Here is a 19,689-nt window from a genome sequence, read left to right on the forward strand (position 1 = left end):
TGATGCAGAGTATTTTAGTAATTTACATTTTTCTGCATCAAATATTCAAAATATTAACCAGAAAACATTGTCTGCACTTAAAGAAGCCTATAAAACAGCTCATCGTGATTCTAGTAGCAATTGTGCTAGAACTTTTTCTCCTTAAAACAGTTGCAGAAATTAAACCAGGGTAAAGTATCTTCTCTAAAATCAAGCACACAGTTGCTAAGACCAGGGCAAAAAATCAGAAATATCGGACAAGTTCAAGCATCCAAATTTGATACTTAACATGACTCATCCTCAAAAGACATGTGCCCTCTGCTTTCTCAAATCAGTGTTTTTAAGATGCTTCAGCTTGGAAACCTAAACACCGATGCATCCAGTAGTATAAAGCACAGTTGAAGATATTGGCTACAGGCTTCTATGACTCCTCCTCACTGAGCCTTTGCATGAAGTACTTATAGCCAGGTAATTTACTACTGGTTTCTGCCTAAAATCTGCAGGGAAATGCAATTCCTGTTTGCACAGGTCTCAAAATAACTCTGTTATATAGATCTGTGTTTCCTAACAGAAGTACTGAACACAAATGTAAATATTTCTTTTTAATATAACGATTTTTGGTGAAAAATGAACTGGGCACAATACCATAAAGCTGTTTCTTTGTCCCAGGTTTAATTATCCCTGGAACTATTCAGCTTACTCTGATCAACAGAAATACAAGACCTAATTTTTACAAAGATGCTCTTAGTCATGAAGAATTCCTCTTCTGCTTTCATGGGCACCCCCTCACCCCTCCAAAAGTATTCTAGCATCTACTGTTCTTCCTTAACCAACACTGGTTGGTTCAACACCAGTTCTTGAGAAGTTGTAGTCTTTTTTTCCTTCCAATAGCTATCACTGTGATGCAAAATGATGCTCTTTGTCTGAGAGGTAGGAGTTTCTCCTCCTAAAACTAACACCATAAAACCCACGATAAAAAAGCACTTTAAAACCCATGATAAAAAGCAGCTCTGTCTCTTAAAACTAGAGATAGAAAAAGTACAATGCCAAGGGCCTATGTTTTTCAGCACACACACTTCACCTCTACATCGCAGTTATATTCACTTACTAAAACAAAAGCAAGGCTACTTTAGCTGTTGGTATGTCTGCAGAAAATTGACACATGCCATGAACAGAGCAGTCAACTTCTGTGCAGTGTTTGACTGCACCATCTTTATTATCAGGCAGATTGGATCAATGAACAGAAATCCTAGACTATCCAAGTAAACATCAAGAGATTACCAAATCCATGACTGAGTCTGCAGCACCTCCACAATTCTGTCTCATGGGCTGAACAAGTTTTCTTTTGAAGTAATTTGGGAAAGATAAAGAATCCATATTTTCACAGACAAACTGTGACAGTGAAACTACTAAGAGCTTTTCACTCCTTAAATTCTAAAACTGTTGTTTAGGAAACATCATAGGAACCTCAAAATATAAACAAAATGTACAAAGAGTAACTGAAGTTCCAGTGAAAAAAAATGGAATTAATGATATGGTACTACCGAAAATTTAAATACAGCAAAAGAGCATACTGCTTCATGCTACTGCAATTTGTATACTACATATATAATTACATGGGGCTGGAGCTGGTTACTTAAACTTTTTTAAACATCAGTGAGAGAAGATGCACATGTGCCAGTGTCTTTGTAGAAACAAACCTGAAATCTCTGCTCTGTCCTCTCAGATAAAAATGCATAGTTCTCTTTCTTTAAGCAACATGGTTCTGGATTTCCTAAGAAATGGAGTTGAAAAATTAATCTCAAACATTACTAGAAAAAAAATAAATATTCTGTCTAGTACAAAAGGAATTTTTAGGATTCCTGATCAGTGGAAAAAGCAATTTTACTTGCAAACTTGCACACAAGTACCACAACAGCTAAAAAAAAATAAGCCCAAAAGCATTTACTCCCCATTCAGACACAGCCACAAGACATCTCACTCGGTCAGTAAAGCTTGGGCTTGCTGAGCTGTGTAATTAACTTAGGTCTGTAGGGACTGGGTTACAGAATGCACAGATCTATGATCAGCTTTGGCTTCATTTTGGAGCAGGTATCTAACACGTGTCATTAAAATGTGTCTGGAATGGACAGATCCCTGTATTGGGTTTTACAGAATCCAGAATGCTTTTTTTATGTATGATGGTACATCCAACACATCCAACAACAGTTAAAAAAAAACAAATCCCAAAAACAGTTCAAATTCTTTTCAACCTGTTAGCTCATGGTAGGAAGTATTAACCTCCTAGTTCTATATGGTGGTGTAAAAAAGGCTTTTAAGAATATGTAATGTTAGGAAAAAATAGTAAGAGAATTAATTTTATTTAAATAGAATATGGTTATGTGGCTGACTCATCCTTTTAGGTTTCTTGGTGGCTTCTGCACAGAAAACAAAAAACCAAACCAAACCAAAAGTTCTGGTTAGTGATTTTTCTCCTATTTTAGCAAAAGGATCAATAACTTTGGCCTGGATTCTCAATATTATTCATCTCAAAGAGAGGTTTTAGCCTTAGCTAACCTTCTAGGTTCCATCAACAGTCAACAGAGAGCAGTGACTTCTGAGGGCACTTTGTCCTTTACTAACACAGATATCAAAAATGGGTGGCACAAATTGCTCTCTGGAGATACCTGTTTCTGATTATAGTGATTATACAGCAAGTCTGCATAATTTCTTAAGAAGCCTGAGTCTTCACTGACTTGGAGGATGATGAAGACTCTTTAATCCCAGCCTCATTTTTGAAAACAAAACTTATTTGATAGACATTTTGGAAATTGTGTGCCAACGTTAAAAAAATGTATTAATTTTAATTTGGGCAGAATTAAAAGTATCTGAAATTAGAATCCTTAACTGTTACAAGATCTTTGGTTTCTCATAACAAAAATATAGCGTTTCTGATATAATTCGTAAGACCTATATCTAATTGCAAATTTTAAGTAAATACAGTACTGTATATTCTACTTACCCATTTGAAAAATGTAAGTATACTCTCTTCCAAAAATCGTTAAAAAAAATATGAAGACACATTTCTAGAGGCTTGCAGTTTGTAGAACATGGATAATTTATGTAAAATAATCAGTAATTTATATAAGTCTAATTCTCTACACTAACATATGCACAAATGTGCAACAACATAAGCAAGCTAACTGTACATATGTTTCATATACAATAAAAGGAGAATATTTTCCATCATTTGGAGTCCTAGACAAGGGATCTGGGAAGGTGCATTCAACTTCTCAGTCACTCCTTCCATGGAAATCTGCAAAAGTCATAGGTTCATCTACTCAGTTGTTAAACTGCAGTGGAATAATACACTTTTCCCAGGGTGTTATGGGAATAGATACATAAAAATTATGAACAACTCAATTAGCCCAATCACACAGGTAACATTAAAGTATCTAGATGAAGTATATTGCAATACAAGTGTTTTCTTTAAATTAAATACATCTCTCTCAGCCATGCAATGAAGCTAAATTACAAAAGCTCCCTAAGACAAATATTCTGAAAGAAAACAAGCCAGGAGTCCAGTATGATGTATTACCACCTTTAATTATTAAAACAAAATAATAAAAATTACAAAACTCTGAGATTACTTAGGCTCTTTGCTTTTATCAGTGAATTTATTCTAGAGCAAATTTCTAAATAGAGCCAAAACCCACGATACTTTAGGCAAGACCATTAGCACATTCTTGTTTGTCCCGGTACAGCCTTAAAAGAAGAGAGTGCTACTGATTTACAACTTTGAAAGTAAACAGGACTGCAAATCTCTTGCACATATCTTCCTTATCACCCTTCCTGGGACATGCAGGCATGTAATGAATCCCCAGGAACAGCATAGGCCTCCACCTTGTCTCACCTTTGCTAACACAAGGCTCACATTTCTCATTTGCTGCTGGCTGGCTGTCCCTGTGCACCTTTGCTCTTCCGATGGCTCCCACAAAGGGAGCCGGCAGCTCGGCTCCCAAAGCAGCCCTCGGCTTGGCACTGATCACCCAAATCAGGCAATCTGGATGATACACTTCTACCTCATTACTGACATCTGCATGCACTGTGTTATTAAACAAAAAAAGACTCCATTGTTCAGCAGCTCCTAGTGAGTCTGAAAGCTCAACTTTTGTTTCCAAAAAAAAGTAATATATCCACTAATGGCAACCCAAGGCTTCTGTTTTCCCTTAGTCATGTTTTAAGATGAGCTACAAATCTGGGTCTGTTCCCTCTGGAATCCAGCAACCCGGTCTCATTCTTGCATTAAATTCCTCAAGAAATGGAATTTCTGCCCACTAAGACCAATTTTTGGTTGCTCTTGTTATCATTCAACTGCAATAATTACCAAGGAAGTAAGAATGCTGAGTCCTTGCTCAGTGCAAATGTAACAGTTCAGACAGCATGCTCAGTGTGAAAAGTCATCTAAACTTTCCTTACCACTTCTGCTATAGGCTTCTCTATCACAAATACAGCTAGTAATTTCAGATCTACTTTTTTTTTTAATGGACATATCTGAATCCTCAAGACTGCTCAAGATGTCTCCATACTTAAAATCTTTTAAGGTTCAATTCTCTTCTTCCTATGAAAGCATCTCCCAAGACCTCCTTGTTTGTGAGACAATTTTCTTTCAAAGGTTTACCAGTCTCCATACTCATGGTGGAGCCTCCAAAGCCCCTCAAGTAGCTTGCCCCGGCTCCAGCAAAGAAAATGAAGTTGGTAGGAGTTTTTAATGCTAAAAACCAGGACTGCCCCCTAGTGAGACATTAGTCAGGAAGCACTTCATCTTCATAGGTGGTCTGATCAGTTGGGAGCATAATTACTGCCACATACCTCCCATAGTGGCCCGACAAGTATGGGAAAGCAGAGCAGACTGTGTGGGTTTGTGCAGCGCTGATGGGGCACAGCTGGCACGGAGGGAATGGCTGGGAAATGTGGAAGGCCCAGCCCGGCCCCGCCGCACGCCGCTGAAGGCTCTGCTCACCTCAGCCACAGCCTTAGTTCACACGAGCAGGAGTTTAATAAACACACATCAAACACTAACGCATCTAACAGTACCTACCCTCTTATTATATCCTTTGAAATGCTTGCCTCTCATCTTGCAACCTGCTTTATTCTCTTGTTCACCCTTAGAATATTAAAATTACTAAACTGGAAATGATACCTAAATGAAGAGATCCAGACACCACCGAAGCAGATAAAATGAAGTACACATGATCAAACAGGCAGTCTGAGAAACTCTGCATCCTGTTGTTTCGTACTCTAGAACTGCTGATCCATCAGCAACTCAAAGCAACTGTGAATCTTGCAGTGCGCCTGGCAGCAGTGCTTGCAGTGTAAGCCTCAGGGTAATTTCTCTAACTTATTACAGACCTCTTTTTGTCAGCTCATGATGGCAGTTCTTTGTAGGGATAAATAACTTGCATATCCATCTTTGCTGCATCTAAATAAATATAGTCATGCTTTAGAAGTCATGAATCAGAAGCACCACTACTTTCCACTTCCCCAAACCTGTTTGACTGAGGTTTTCGGGAAAGAGGTGTAAAACCATAAACTTTTTGCCTTCAAAATTTACAGGCCACAGATTAATGAAAGTAGTGGCACAGTACACAAACACACACAAAATTTGAAGAGATCAATAGGTATAACAGCACCAAAGAAAAAGTCATGTACTGTATGTGTGCGTAACAAGAGAATCACAGGGATCGCTGTTTAATCAGAAAAAGGTCTCTCAGAAAAACTGTTTGCTAATTCTGTAAGAAAAAAATAACAAGTATGAAGGGCATGTAATAGAGAGAGAGAGAAGGGGAAAGATTGCATTTACAACAGAAAAAAACAAGAATTGTTCCTGAGATAGGATCTTGGAGTGTGGTTTTGTTAATTAATTTTTATTAACATGAGAATCTTCAAAGAAGAGGCTGCTAACATGAAGAGTTTACAGAGTTAACTATAACACACAACAATAAAAGAACAGATGGAGGAGAAATGTCTTCTTTTCCTTCACATATCTGTGAGATGTTTGACTTTACACACATCCCAGGCTAGGTATCAAAACTAAAACTAAATTTTATGGCTCATATTCCTAATAGGATACAGTGGCCTTCCCCTTTAGGTCAAGAGTTCAAATGCAAGCTAAATCAGCGGTGACCAAATGTTGTTACCATCTGCCTGTTTAGAGGCCTAGACAAGGAGAGAAAGGTTGTTCAGCTCAGTCCCATTGTTAATGGGCAGGTGTCTCCATCACAGCAACAACCATCACGAGTGTTGCTAACTGGAAGTTGAGTCAGAGAGGTCAAGAACTGAATGGGCATAAAAACTAAATTAGCAGATTAAAGAGTCCCTCTAGATAAGGGTCAAGGCAGTTGTGTGTCTAGATAAAGAGCATTTCAGTCTTCAGGGCTTGCAGTCACATGCCTATCACTGAACCAAATTATTTTTAAATGGAAATTGAATTGAATAAAACGATTTATAATTTGATTTAAATTTAGCTATTAGACTGGTTTCCATTTTCTTTAGCATCAGCTGGAGCTGCACAGAAGCATACCCACATCTGAGGCTTATGCAACAGCAGTGCTGAATATCAGTATCCTGAATGTTCCAAGGATTTCACATCCTCCAGCTTGACAGGTAGCAGACAGGGCTACAGCCACACCATGGTCCCTTCACATAGTGCGAGTGGGTTTCATGCAGCAGGCTTGAAAACCCATCTGGGCTTTTAAGAGCTGAGATTTGTAGTGACAGCCCTTGAAGGATGCATTGGGTTTTACAGATAATATCACACACAAAGAGGAATCTGTATTTTTTTTGTCTTGCAGAATTTGGTATTTGCAAATCAGGAGTGATAGTAGAGCTACCTTAACTAAACTCATTATATTGATACTGCTAAGAAACTCTCGTTAGTTTTAACTTTGCTGCTTATTTTTAATTCCTTTATGTACAATTGTAGTTCTAACAGTGTCTCAAAATGCTAAGGCTTTGCAGACTTAGCTCAAAATGTTTTTCTTCCCTGTACACACAGGTATTTTTCCCTTCTACTTAGATCCACTGAAATCTGATGATAATTGCTTTGTTTTGATTCTCACAGTAAGTGTTGTGCTAGAGTCAACAATGAAGCAGGAATATGTCAGATGTGCAGAGAAGATAGCTTGAAGCATCAGCTTTGAAAAATTCTGTACAGATAGTAGCTCTGCTCTCCTCCCTGCCTGGAGAGATGATCTGGGCTCTATGCAATTTAAAGCATGTATATGCATATGTATCTTTGGGAACATTAACAGGAGCATGAGGTTTGTCCAAGGAGGAGGAGCTAGGTCTGACTTGCCCAACAATTCCCATATTGCAATTGCTGTGAATCAGATATTTTCTCAAATCAGGTATTTCTCCTTGTCATTGTACACAACAACACCTTTCAACATCACTTTGGGAAACCCAGGAGTGCTCTTTTCTACTCTGCAACTCCCACCGTTTCTCACTGGTATCTTACTTGGAGCATGCTTTTTGGATGCTCTCCATAAATCATAAATATGAATATTATTTAACATGAATATTTAAAGCAAGGAAAGAAAGCAAAAATTCTTCACAAAGCTGTTTGAAAAAGAAAAAAACAACAAGAAAAGGACACAGGAACTTGCTGCTAGTCTCTGTACAAAGTCCCAATAAAATTGCAGTTTATGTAATTCTCATTCTGTACTGACACACCTCCCAGTAAACTATAGTTTCTTAAGACAGAAATAAACCAATTCCTACTCCAATTATTTTCCTTCATCAGATTTGAAGGCACTAACACAATTGATAGGAAGGAACTGTCCTTCATAGATTATACCTGGGCTTGACAAGGCACTAATCTGCATAAATGCATTGGGGGGCTGAAGGTATAACTCAATATATTAAGTTAGAAGAGGTCTCAGTAAATAAAATATTTTATAAAGCATTTATCTCCAAATACTACTTACATTCTAAAGACTCAGAAACTGAAGCAATGGGCAACACCTTTACTGTGACCGTGTGAAACAGTCTCCAGGACGAAATTCCAAGAAAATGGATGATTCCTCTATTCATTGCTTGTCCAGATAATCACCAATTCAACAGTGAAATAACAGCATATGATCATTTACACCCAGACCAGCACACAACGCTGTTTTTTCTTACTGAAAGGCTTCCTTTCCATGAAAAAGGTTCTCATCCTTTTACCTTCATCTTCTCTCATACAATCCACATGTCTAGTAGCCTCTTAACAAATAATGGCCTCCAAGTAATTCTCCTTCACCATGGTAGAATGGATATATTACACTTTTAGCTTCTCCTGGCTACTATATAATCCTGGGAAAATACTTTTCTGTTACTCCTATACATTGGTTATTCAGACTGCCCCTTTGGGACAAGAACAATCCAGTATTTCAAGACTATCAGATACAATCTGGCCACAAATTTTTATGCTCTACACAGAAAATTTATCCTAAAATTCTCTACTAATTGCTATATTGGAAAATAAATTCTGTATCTGCTAAAGGTTAGGTTCAATAATTCTGATTATGCCTTCCTATTACAAGGTTCCTTGGAACTGGACACAGCAGCCTGTTTTGAAGAGTTAGGAGCAACTTTCTTCTATTACAAACTAAAGAAGTTTGGTGACGATGCTTTAGCAGGGCCCCCCTTCTTCAGAAAGGGCTTCTCTCTGGACACTCTTCGTGAGTGCCTGCAGAGTTGAGTGCACTGGAATGCAACATGGAAACTCCTGAAACCTACTGAGGCAGTAAAGCAACTGAATGAGATAATGCCGCTGCAGTAAGGAAACAGAAGTGATCTTACTGCCATGGTTTGGATCGTTTCCCTTGTTGCTCCTCTTGAAACACACTCTGCATGCTTTGCTAAAAAGAATCATTGAATTCATTCTCCAGATCATATTTAACAAAAGGAGAAACTTCTACCATTTATTACTGCTGCAAGTTAACTATTTTTTTTGCTATTCTTGCTGATTATTACCTACAGCATTAAAATGTTCCAAACATTCTAAAATGTGGTAACTAATATCCTGTTAAAAACTGAAAAAAGGAGAGTACTCAAAAGCTATATATCTAGTGAAATAATTTTTCAGTGAAGCTACTGAATTACAAGCTCCACATCTAAGATGCCTCACAGGAAAATGAAATATCTGTCTAACGACTGCTTCCAAGGCACACATCCATCATCTTATCCAGCTGCTCAACCTACAACACTATTTCTTTGCACTCTGCCTTTGTATTAGACGGTGCTTAATGTCACTGATGTACTAACACCAGAAAATATAAGTAGGAAGCATGAACTGCTGGAGATACAGGAACCACATCCTCAACCCTGTTAACCAGCTGTACAGAAGAGAGAGAAAAGCTTTGGAAAAAGCAGGTTCTAACTGTTCTGTGTAAGCAGCATTGCTGAGGAGTCTGAAATGTTCCCAGTTTGCAAGTTGTCATCACAAGCAATGGTGTGGTCTAGAACACAGGACAGCCATCCATGGGTCTCACTATCTTCCATGACTAAATGTGTAACTACTTCCAGGATGTGCAAATGATGGTGAAAATGATTAGCTGTGCTGGATCTTAGTAAGGCTTTGTGATAAGAGTAATACTTTGTATAAAAGGTGTGGCGAGAGGCCCAAGACAAACCCCACAGTTATGCCAAAATATCTGAAAGCTACAACCCCAATCTAGGAATCAAAACAAACTGAACCATAATCCCATATGCACCGACTTTTATTACATACCTTGCCACTAGACTCTGCTAGTAACACTCAAAATCAGCTCTTTTAGAATCACTTTTCATTCCACAAAAATAGAAGAGAAACGAGATATTAATCACAGTCTAAGACAAATGTACAAATACCTGTTTCATAGCTATGGTTTTTGGTAAACACATCAAATACATTTAAACTTCTCAGAAAATGTAAGTGGAAATACCTGTCTGAATAGCCCACTGACAATCCTCTGGAAGTCTCACGAGGTCCAATGCTCAGCAGACTAATTGATAACACTGTAAAAAGAGGACAAATCCTGGTCTGTTTGTAAAGCTGCATAGATAGCTGCGGATTGCTCTCATTAGATTAAAGGAGATCCAAAGCTTTAGAACTCACTGTGCTTTCATAGAATAATAACAATAACACCAACAAGAAATCAAAACCCTTCATTTGTGTGAAAGAAACGTTCATAAACAAATTCAGAAAGGAAGGTCTTACAGCATTCTATCTCCAGAGCAATCAGAGCCACACCTATCGAAGACTACAGCTGACAATCTGGCAATAGCCTCCACTATAAAAGGGATTTTTTGTTATCTACAAAAGTTTTTGCTATCTACTTTAGACACAACTTCATTAAGTCACATATTTTACTAAGGAGACAAATCTAATAGAACTAATGTGACAGCTTAAATTGCTGAGTATATCTACAATACATAGGCATACATATATACACACAAAATTAATTGCTATTTTCTGAGTCTGCCCACCATCTTGGCCTTGCAAAGACAGCATTCTTTATGTTCATCAATTGTGTTAGATGTGTTTGCCTTTTGCCTTTCAGTTTCAACAAATTCATCTTTGTTCTTATACTATGAAAAGAGACTAAAAGATGTATGATTGACCTCCACACTAGTCTCTACTTCATATTCTGCCCCCTCCCCCCGCCATTTAGTTGTCTTCTAAACTCAATATGTCAATCTTTAATTTTCTTCCTCCTCCTGAGTAATACTTTTGTTGCCAGGATTTAAATCTTGTCTATCCTGTCTATTCATAACAAGACAGAAAATAAGTTTTTATTCAAGGTGAGGTACCTGTGTTTCATCTTTGGGTATTTCAGCTCTATCCTTCAAATATTTCCTCAGTCCAAATTCATTAACGTTCTACACAAAGCAGCCTTGTACTTTTCCACATTTTAAAAATAAAAAATAATCCCTAAATTCATTGTACTCACAGAACTTTACTGGTGAGAAATTCACCTTGTCACACCATTCTAGTTTTGTAAGGATGATTAACATAGGAATATGCCTATGTAAACAACCTGAAAATACACTGTATTATCAGTGATACGTATTGCCAGTATTACACCACTGGTAAGGAGTTTCCTTGACATTTGCAACTGATCATTATGATAACCCTTCCTTCACATACACAGAGCATATAAAACATAGTAGTGAAAACAGGTGAGCTCTGACAGACTCCATCTTCACCACCAGCTTCCCAGGGTAACAATTTTCCTATTATTGGAGTGGGGCTTGCTTTCTTTCTCACAAGGGCACCATGGCTCCAGCTCCCCAGCTGGTACAGCACACAGTTTACATTATCACACCACTAATGTGCCAAGACAGTAGCATGTTGTGGGTCGTACTTCTTTTGGTTTTTTTAAGCTACCTACCGTACAAAACCAAGCATACATCATTTCTCCAGTCTCCAGGACCTTCCAGAGTGGGATTCAGCAACCCAGCTGATGACTTGAGCCTCCAACCCAGACTGCTCACTGAAGTAAAGGACAACACAGCCTCCCACAAGCCATCCCAGTCCTGAACCTGCTCCTGGCCTTTTCCTCCAGTTGCTTCATGGGCTGTTTGCCACACGGCCTTTGCTTGTGATGGGTATTGTCAAATCCAGTGTGGGGGCCAGGAGAGAGCTTTCTGTCATACCACTGCTCTCAAAAGCCCACTGCCAACACAACGTGCAACCTGTGTGTGCTCCTTGTCTTGCCTCTGCCTTATTATGTCTCTACACATTAGACAACACTGAGATCAGAAATGGTGTCTTAGTCAGAAAATTATTACTTTTTTAACTAAAACCACGAAGTTTTATGTAGGACTAAGGAGAAAGAAAATACAATTACACATACCAGACACACATAGCCATACACATGTCTCATCTGTAATTCAAGGCAAACATTTCACAGTCAGTTTCTTGGCATTTTATGTGAATATATATTAAGTCTAACCAGGCTTTATGTTGAATATGTCAACCATGTCATACATAAAGCTGTCTATCACAGTCTTCCAGGAGCAACAAAATGGTGAAACAAACACATTGGGGCTCCTGACTACCTTCAGGCACTGCTGAGTAATCTGTGGAGGCTCGTGCCCAAAGCCATTTAGCTCTTCCATATCGGCCTCGGATACGCAAGGCTCCGTGTCCCCCTCTGCTGAGCCGCCTCCTGAGCGGCAGCACGGCCACCCCAGCCCGTGGGCACTCTGGCCATGCCTGCCCTGGCCCAGCTGCCCCATCCTTCAGGCACTCCCACGACTGCCGGTGCTGCAAACCAGCACACGTCAACTCCTGAGACTGACACCGCTACCCCAGGTTGAGGACAGACTGTGGTTTGGCTCTTCAGCTCTAATTATTTTTTTTTTTCTTAAGAATCATCTTTCATGCTATACCACCAGGCAGGAAAGTTTAAGATTATGATAATTTTCCGTTATTCTTCTCTGACCATGTCTGATACTTTCTTATCTGCATTTCTTTTGCTAAAGACATTTGCTGATCTTAAATCTGGCTTGAATGAATAGCAATTGTTCCCTTCTGGTTTTGAAGGTACTTTGTTTGTCTACCCCATTCACTGGCCTGAAATCAGCAAGGCCTCAGATGGCTGTTGCTATGGCAACTGTTCATTCAACACTGGCATATAATGAAGACAATGTGTTTTCCATTTAGATGAGTTTTAGAGCAAAAGAGAGAAGACTCCTGCTTAACAGTCCCTGAGAATGCCAGAGTAATATAATCAGGGTTTCTGTAGTACCAGTAAAACCATCATGTGCAACTAAAAGAGTGAAGGAAAGAAAGAAAGTTACGTTGCTATTTCGCAATAATTACAGTGCTGGGCAAATTAATCAATAGTGTGACTGCACTTCTTTACTCTTTAAGACCTTCTCCACCCAGAATAATTCAGAAACAGATGTTTTGCTCATACTTTTTCCTAGCAGAGTGGCAATTTGGACACTACTGCCCTGCTAGTAAGACACTGAAACTCTTCTCTCTCCCCCCTTGCTTCCTTAACCAAAGGGGCGCTTTGAAAGCTCAAGATGTGTGGGTATGTGCTTGCTTTCAGAAAAAGTTTTCATGAACACTGACAGGCAAAATTACTAATGCAACAACCTTCTCTGCCTCGTCTCATCTGCCAAGTCCTGGCCACGCAGGCTACAGCAAACAGAAATAAGGAACACAGTCAGCAAAGAAACAGCTCTTCAAATACAGATACCATTCACTTTTCACATCTATGCCCCACATTCTTCTACTACCTCAGTTATGTTAAAAACAGGTGTAATTAAGATTAGGAGAGAGGAAAGAGAAACGGCTCCTGATCACAGGGAAGGGCTGCTCCTCTCGCCCTCTGAGGCTCCATGTGCCCCATGTATCGTTACTGAAGAGGGTGTTTTAAAGAGATTCTAGACAAATACAAACATTTCCAAAAAACATAGCACAGAAACTTATTTACTTCTTTGATTAATGAAGTCCGGACATTTTCTCTCTCTCCTCCTTCTTCTTCTGCTTCTCTTGCTCTCCCCACAAGCCTTTCCAAACTTTTTATCTGGTTACCTTGTGGGCTTCACTCAGGAAAAGAAAATAGGGATTCTTAAGATCTCCGGCAATAACAACAAAGAAGAAAATGGAAACTAGTTCTTTTTCTATTTACAGTGGAAACATTGACTTGAAAAGATTTCTCTTTTCCACTGTTTTTGCAGAGCAGCAGGGAGCTAACACTTCCTGAGGGGAAAGCCAGTTTTCCATACTCAAATGAAGTCCAATGTTTTAAAATTCTTCAAACAGGAAACATTATGTTTTCAACTGACATGTTGCTCATCTAATTACGTTATCTCCTCTTTATTTTACTCAAAGGAGGTGAGCAAGCTTGGAACTTAAGTTATTTTCTTTTAGGAATCACATTTATGTTATTATTTTTTTAAATGGCAAACTGAAAAAAAAAACCCTAATATCAAGCTGGAGTAAAGATACAGGACCTACATTTATCTACCTTCAAGGTAGTAGTTTTTGGGTTTTTTCCTCATTGCTGAAGTTAAGATTGCCAGGAGTAAGGAAATGGCCCATTTTAATACACAAAACACTCTCTTCACACATGGAAAGGCTGTGGAATCAAAATCAAGAAATCTTGTGTGTTCTTGGTGATTTCAGCCTTTGCATAACAGCAGCCTGTGGAATCACATACATGCACTGCAACATGCAAAGCATCCAAGAATTTCAAATATCTGTGCCACCAGATTGCTTAAAATTTCTGAAAACAAATCAGTATGTTCCATATAGGTACCCACAGTATGATTTATGAGACTTCTCATTTTCTCTCAAATATAAGGCTTCCCCTTATATTGCCGTTATATAAAGTGGAGCCAACTAGTATTTCTCTGTTATCCAAGTGTGCTGGGCTTTGATGGGTTATAAAACTTGGTGACTACTAATACATTTTGTAACACTATCTAAGGAGGAGGATGACGTATGTCAAGATCTGTGTTTGTTCCTTTGCACTTCTACAGCTGAAGAAAGCAGTCATGTTTATGTCTGTCAGATCTTTTCTAGCTCTTCACTTGTGCTGACAGCTTACAGCCTTGCTTCAGTTCCTACAAAGCTCAACACCTGCAGCTGCACTAGCTGGCATGCCCTTTCTCATTCCCCCCCTCCACCCTTTATCCTCCCCCTTTCACACCCCCATCATTATTCCTAACTTTTTTTGTCTCGATCAAAAGCATATAGTCACCAAACCTGACCAGGCTCCATGGAGAGACCAGATTTTAAGGCATTACTACAAACATGTTATACATGCACTCACGCTTTCTTTCCTCTTTTGATTTCAAACAACCAACCCTGAATTCTGAAGACCAGCTATTGCACTGATCTCACTTATTGCCTGCATACCAAAAAACAGCCATCATTTATGCAAGGAAGACAGCAATATAAATCAAGACAAGTCCAGGGTACTTGAATGTAGATTCATTGTCACTTCAGACCTTGAGACATAGCTCTTTGGCTCCTGTCAGCTAAGTCAAGATTCAAGGTTATGATTCCCCAGATGAAACAGACAAATCCATTTTGTAGTGCCAGCCCAACCGAGGGTAGTTTTGTTTAAATCCAGTAACACCACGTAACACCTAACAATGCTGAAAGAAACAATATCAGTTCTTACAGAAATCTCTGTATTACTCACAAGATACAAAACCACAACTGGCTTTTTAGCAGGCACAAAGTCAGGCATGAGGAATTGTATTGCAGAGTTTGCAGAGTACCTGTACCGGCAAATTAAGTTATGTAGAAGCTTTTAAAGCGTTATACACTGCAACAAGATTCAGGTCAAACTTTTCACTAAAAGATAAATTTGTTTCCTTTCCTGATCTCTCTTCTGTAGACGAAGGTACTGTAGAAACAGTGGCGAGCAGGGCAGAGCTGTAAAAGCGCAGGACACAAACCAAAAGAGCAGAGTGTGCAACAGCAGAGGGTTCAGAAGGAAAAAAAATGCTGTTTTTCCTAGATCCAAATGTCTTGGTTAACCCAAACAGACAAGAGAGCAGCAGTAAGCACTACTCCCTCAGAAACAAAGGCAATTTCAACAAGATTCAGCAATGAATCCGCCCTGTACTTCAGTATCGCTTGTCAGTGTTTGTACCACGCGGCGTCTCAAGGCTCTTGGCACAGACCAGAACACCAGCACAGGAGGTGCTGCAGGGGCCTGACTGTAAATGTGAATAATCCCACAAGCATCAAGGGATTATTCTCCACGGCTCAGCCATCTCAGTCTTTGCACGCAAGGTGGGGGAGAGAACAGAGTGGCTCTGCAGCCTGTAATGCAACATGTACACATCCAGCCCCACAACCCAGGGGTGCCCCAGCCTGCAGCTAGGACCGTACTCCCTAAAGGAGTTGGTTTAGCTCTTAGCTGCCTAAATGAAAGCACACATCCTCGTGTGCAGAGCACCCCTCCCCTGGCAGCCATGGACCCCGTGGTGTGCAGCACAGCTGCTCAGCCAAAGTTAGCAGGTCAGGCTTCTGCGCCAGCCAGAGCTCCCTGCGCCGCGCTGTCAGCACATGAGGGAAGGAGAAACAAATGCCAGGAACATCTTCTGGGCTCATTAGCTTATGACCTGCACGGGAAGGGGAATCACTGGAAGATGGGGCACAGTAGGGTAGCTGCTCTATGAGATGTTTCAGATTCCTTACTCTTCTCACCCCTTCTAACTCACAAGCTTGTGCCTTTCTCTGCAGTGAACCTGCTCCTGTGAAAGGCCCAGCATGGGTGCACGTACTGAGGGAACAGGGAGGGGAAGCCTCAGTCCCAGGCTGGCTGTGGGAGACCAAGGGACAGAAACACAATCTGGATAAGCACAAGGCCAAGGTCCTTACAGCAGAGGTCAGCACAGAGCAAAACATGGGAAGATGGGAAGCTGCTTAGAAGGAGAAGTGGCAGTAATCACCTCAAAGATACACTAGGAATTCCTGGTGTAAAAGATACTAAAAGTGAAAAAAACCAACAACTATTTATTCAAACAAAAGGAAGTAATGTATTAGCTAATGTTTATTTCCCTTATATCATCTATGACAGCATGATTCAAGTAATATCAGTTTAGCTTCTTTCCCAAGGTAGTATTAGTAGGTTTTTAATCTTCACTGAAACACTGCAGGTTCTTGAAAAAGAAAACATTTCCTTTATATTAAAAAAAAAAATAATATTTCTTTTATCACCTAGGTATGCATATTACCTACCAAACTGCAGTCAGGTCATAGGGGAGGTGCCTCCTAGTAATGTTATAAACAACTGAAAGAATTGTTTCAACAAAACCAGTTTGAACAGTGGAAATAAATTTGTTCTTTTCACTAATGCACTAATAAAGAACAACTACAATAAGAACAGAAGCAGCAGCAGCCATTTGATGATTCAGTGTTTATAAAATTATGTCATTTGTAAAAATTTCCAGGAAACTTTTAAATTCAGACAAAGTAAAATGCTTTAGTTTAAAAAGTTTCAATTGTCTGTAAGCAAGCTGCTCAGCCCCTCAGTGACTGGGCTCACCCACCACTGGTTTAGTTACAAAGAACTGCTGAATACAGAACACCGTCCTACTGAATATCCACTCAGAATATAACATGTTCCAGTAAAATTAATTAGAAGTATTTTTTTCCCCCCATCATATGCATAAACACAGACGTCATTTTCACTCACAAATTCTTCCTCGTTTCAGGAACTGACCAAATTGAAAGCTGAGATTTTCAACCAAACAAAAATTGTCATTAAAATTATACAGATATGTACAGAAGTCAACAGGATCTAAGTCTTCATTAGGTAATTAAGTAATTTAAATATTAAACATGAAGCTATTAATATTCTACATTCTTGCTAACCATAACATATGAGTCACCACTATGAGAATTTTGAGCAAGAGATCATTTTTCATAGGGAACAGGATTTACCTGGATAGATGGCCAGCAGCTCTGTTATTCCTTTTGGGTTACAAGACAGTACACCAGCTCATGACTTCTGTCTAATAAAGACATTATAACATAAGCAAACAGCATGGCTAAACTAAATCCCAATGTAAACTACTGTTAGAGGGGTATTACATTGTTTTCATTTGCTCTGTGAGTTGCAGACTTTAGGATAATAATATTGCTTGGTAATAGTGATAGCTTAATTTCATGTTGTAACACCCGAATGACTTTATTGTTTCACTCCCATTCCAATTCCAATCGCTATTACCATTTAAACACCTGTACTATCAAAGTGCTGTGGTTGAGTACCTTCCAGATAATTTACTTACGTTACAAAAGACTAATTCAAAAAAAGGCTGAATGTTTCTCTAACTGTTGCACCATTTATCTTTTAGCATTGGCAGAATCCATCAGGAAAGTGTGTGTTGATTAAAACCACCAGCCTACTGTTCTACTTCATGTGCAGGATATATCTCAACATGATGATGAGGGGGAGAGGGACAAAAAATTTTTTATTGTAGGAAGAATTTCTAAAATATTTCCAGGGAAGAAAATTCTTATTACACACAATTAAGACATTCTTATTACACACAGAAAACAACTGCCATCTGGTTAAAAAGGCAAAGTTATATTAGCTTTTAATTTCCATTTTCAAAGGTATGCTTATGAAATATTTAAATCTGTAATAATTTTTCCCACCACACACAATGACTACTGTGTGTTCTCTCTTGTGCTCCCCATTTGCCTACTCCAACCACTCTCCACCCTGAATCTGTATCTTAAATACAATTTTCGGTATCTGTGAGTGTCCATATATAATAAATGGAATCCTCACTTAACACAGAGGGAAAAAAAGCAAAAAAACATTGAATTTCTCTGCTTTTTCTGAGAAATGCATGAGCCATATGAAAGGACCAGGATGTTGGATGCAGTACAGAGATCTGATTGGAGAAATCATTTTTAAAAATACTATTTCTACTATTATATTAAAAATATATTACATTGCAGTTTTAGAAAGAGAGCTTGCTTAGTAAGGATTTTGCATTTCATTAGAACATTACTAAGATTCTTGAAGAAATTCATATGCACTGAATTCATTACTTGAAGTGACCAGCACTTACCCAGGAAACTTCCTAAGGATGAAACAGCAAAGTATACTATGATGTTTAGTGAGACACAGAGTTAGCTCAGGCTCAAGAGCTATTTATTATTCCACGTGCTGATATAATTCATATCTTCATAATCAGCTTCTAAAGGGAGTAAGGGAGAGAACTTTGCTAAAACCCCCACTTAGTTTCTAATGGCAAAACAGTCTCAACATTTCTCTTGAAAGTAACATTTTTGTGCAGAAGAAATCTAAAATATTCTGGATCAGTTGATTCTGGTAAACCAGTCTTGTTATTCCTCTGTCTCAAATTCTTAACTTACTCCTCCACAGCAAATACCCTTCCATCTCAGCATCCAGAGATTCCCAGCACTTGTGACTCCGAACCCAGAAGTAACTGCTTTTAACACTCAGCTTTACCAATAACTGTACAAGGAGACAGCTGCTTTAAAGAAAGAAGTAAAAAAATAAAGCCAAATTTAAAAAAAAAAACAAAACACTAATCTAGTTCACTATCGTTTGCCCAAGGTCAGTTCAAATTATTTTCCAGCATGGCATCTACAAGGAAACTGCCACATACTGAACAGTCCCCTACAAAGGAAAAACAGAAGCAAATTTCAAGGAAGGCATCACATCCAATTTTGCAGCTTTCTGGTTCTCTCTGAGCCAACTCAAACTCCATATATCAAAGTGCATTTGGCAGTTGTTTGGCAGCATGGCCACTATGGACAAGCAGGGGCTCAGCAGGCTTCCCCAGGGCAGGACGGTGGAATGACAAATGCCAGTACAGTCATCTCACTCACATAAGAGGAAACTCGTGGACACACCACTTAAGTGTGCGCATGAGTTTTTGGCATTCAAAAATTGCAAGTGCCTAAAAACCTCTTCATTCTGATCTAAATCGAATTGTGAGGCTAAAACACCAAGGTAAGAAAAACTAACCCTGGTTTGCAAAATTACTTGATGGAAGTACACACGGTATTTTCCATCCCTCGCTTTTTGGAATGAGCAGCAACACTACAGCACACACCTCCAGAGAATAAAGCCAGACTAGAATCTTTGGGTTTTGTCACTCTCAAACATATTTTTACAGCACTTCAGCTCTTGCATGGCTTCTTTCTCACCTAGAGCCAGCTATTGCTGGAAGGGAGCCGACAGC

The 19,689-nt window shown here is 39.1% G+C and overlaps 1 protein-coding gene across 8 annotated transcripts in view; it reads right to left on the minus strand.

The window, feature by feature from the left end:
- ZMIZ1 (zinc finger MIZ-type containing 1) overlaps nt 1-19,689 on the minus strand; it is a 341,983-nt gene that overhangs the window by 174,653 nt on the left and 147,641 nt on the right. Inside the window, exon 4 of one of the 8 annotated variants that reach the window (XM_058840876.1) lies at nt 9,927-9,999. The exons of the other annotated variants lie outside the window; for them this stretch is intronic. The gene's annotated coding sequence lies outside the window, so the exon portion shown is untranslated. The remainder of the gene's footprint in view (nt 1-9,926; nt 10,000-19,689) is intronic. 8 annotated transcript variants of the gene reach the window in all.

The sequence above is a fragment of the Poecile atricapillus genome, chromosome 6 (assembly GCF_030490865.1).
Source record: "Poecile atricapillus isolate bPoeAtr1 chromosome 6, bPoeAtr1.hap1, whole genome shotgun sequence".
NCBI lineage: Eukaryota > Metazoa > Chordata > Aves > Passeriformes > Paridae > Poecile > Poecile atricapillus.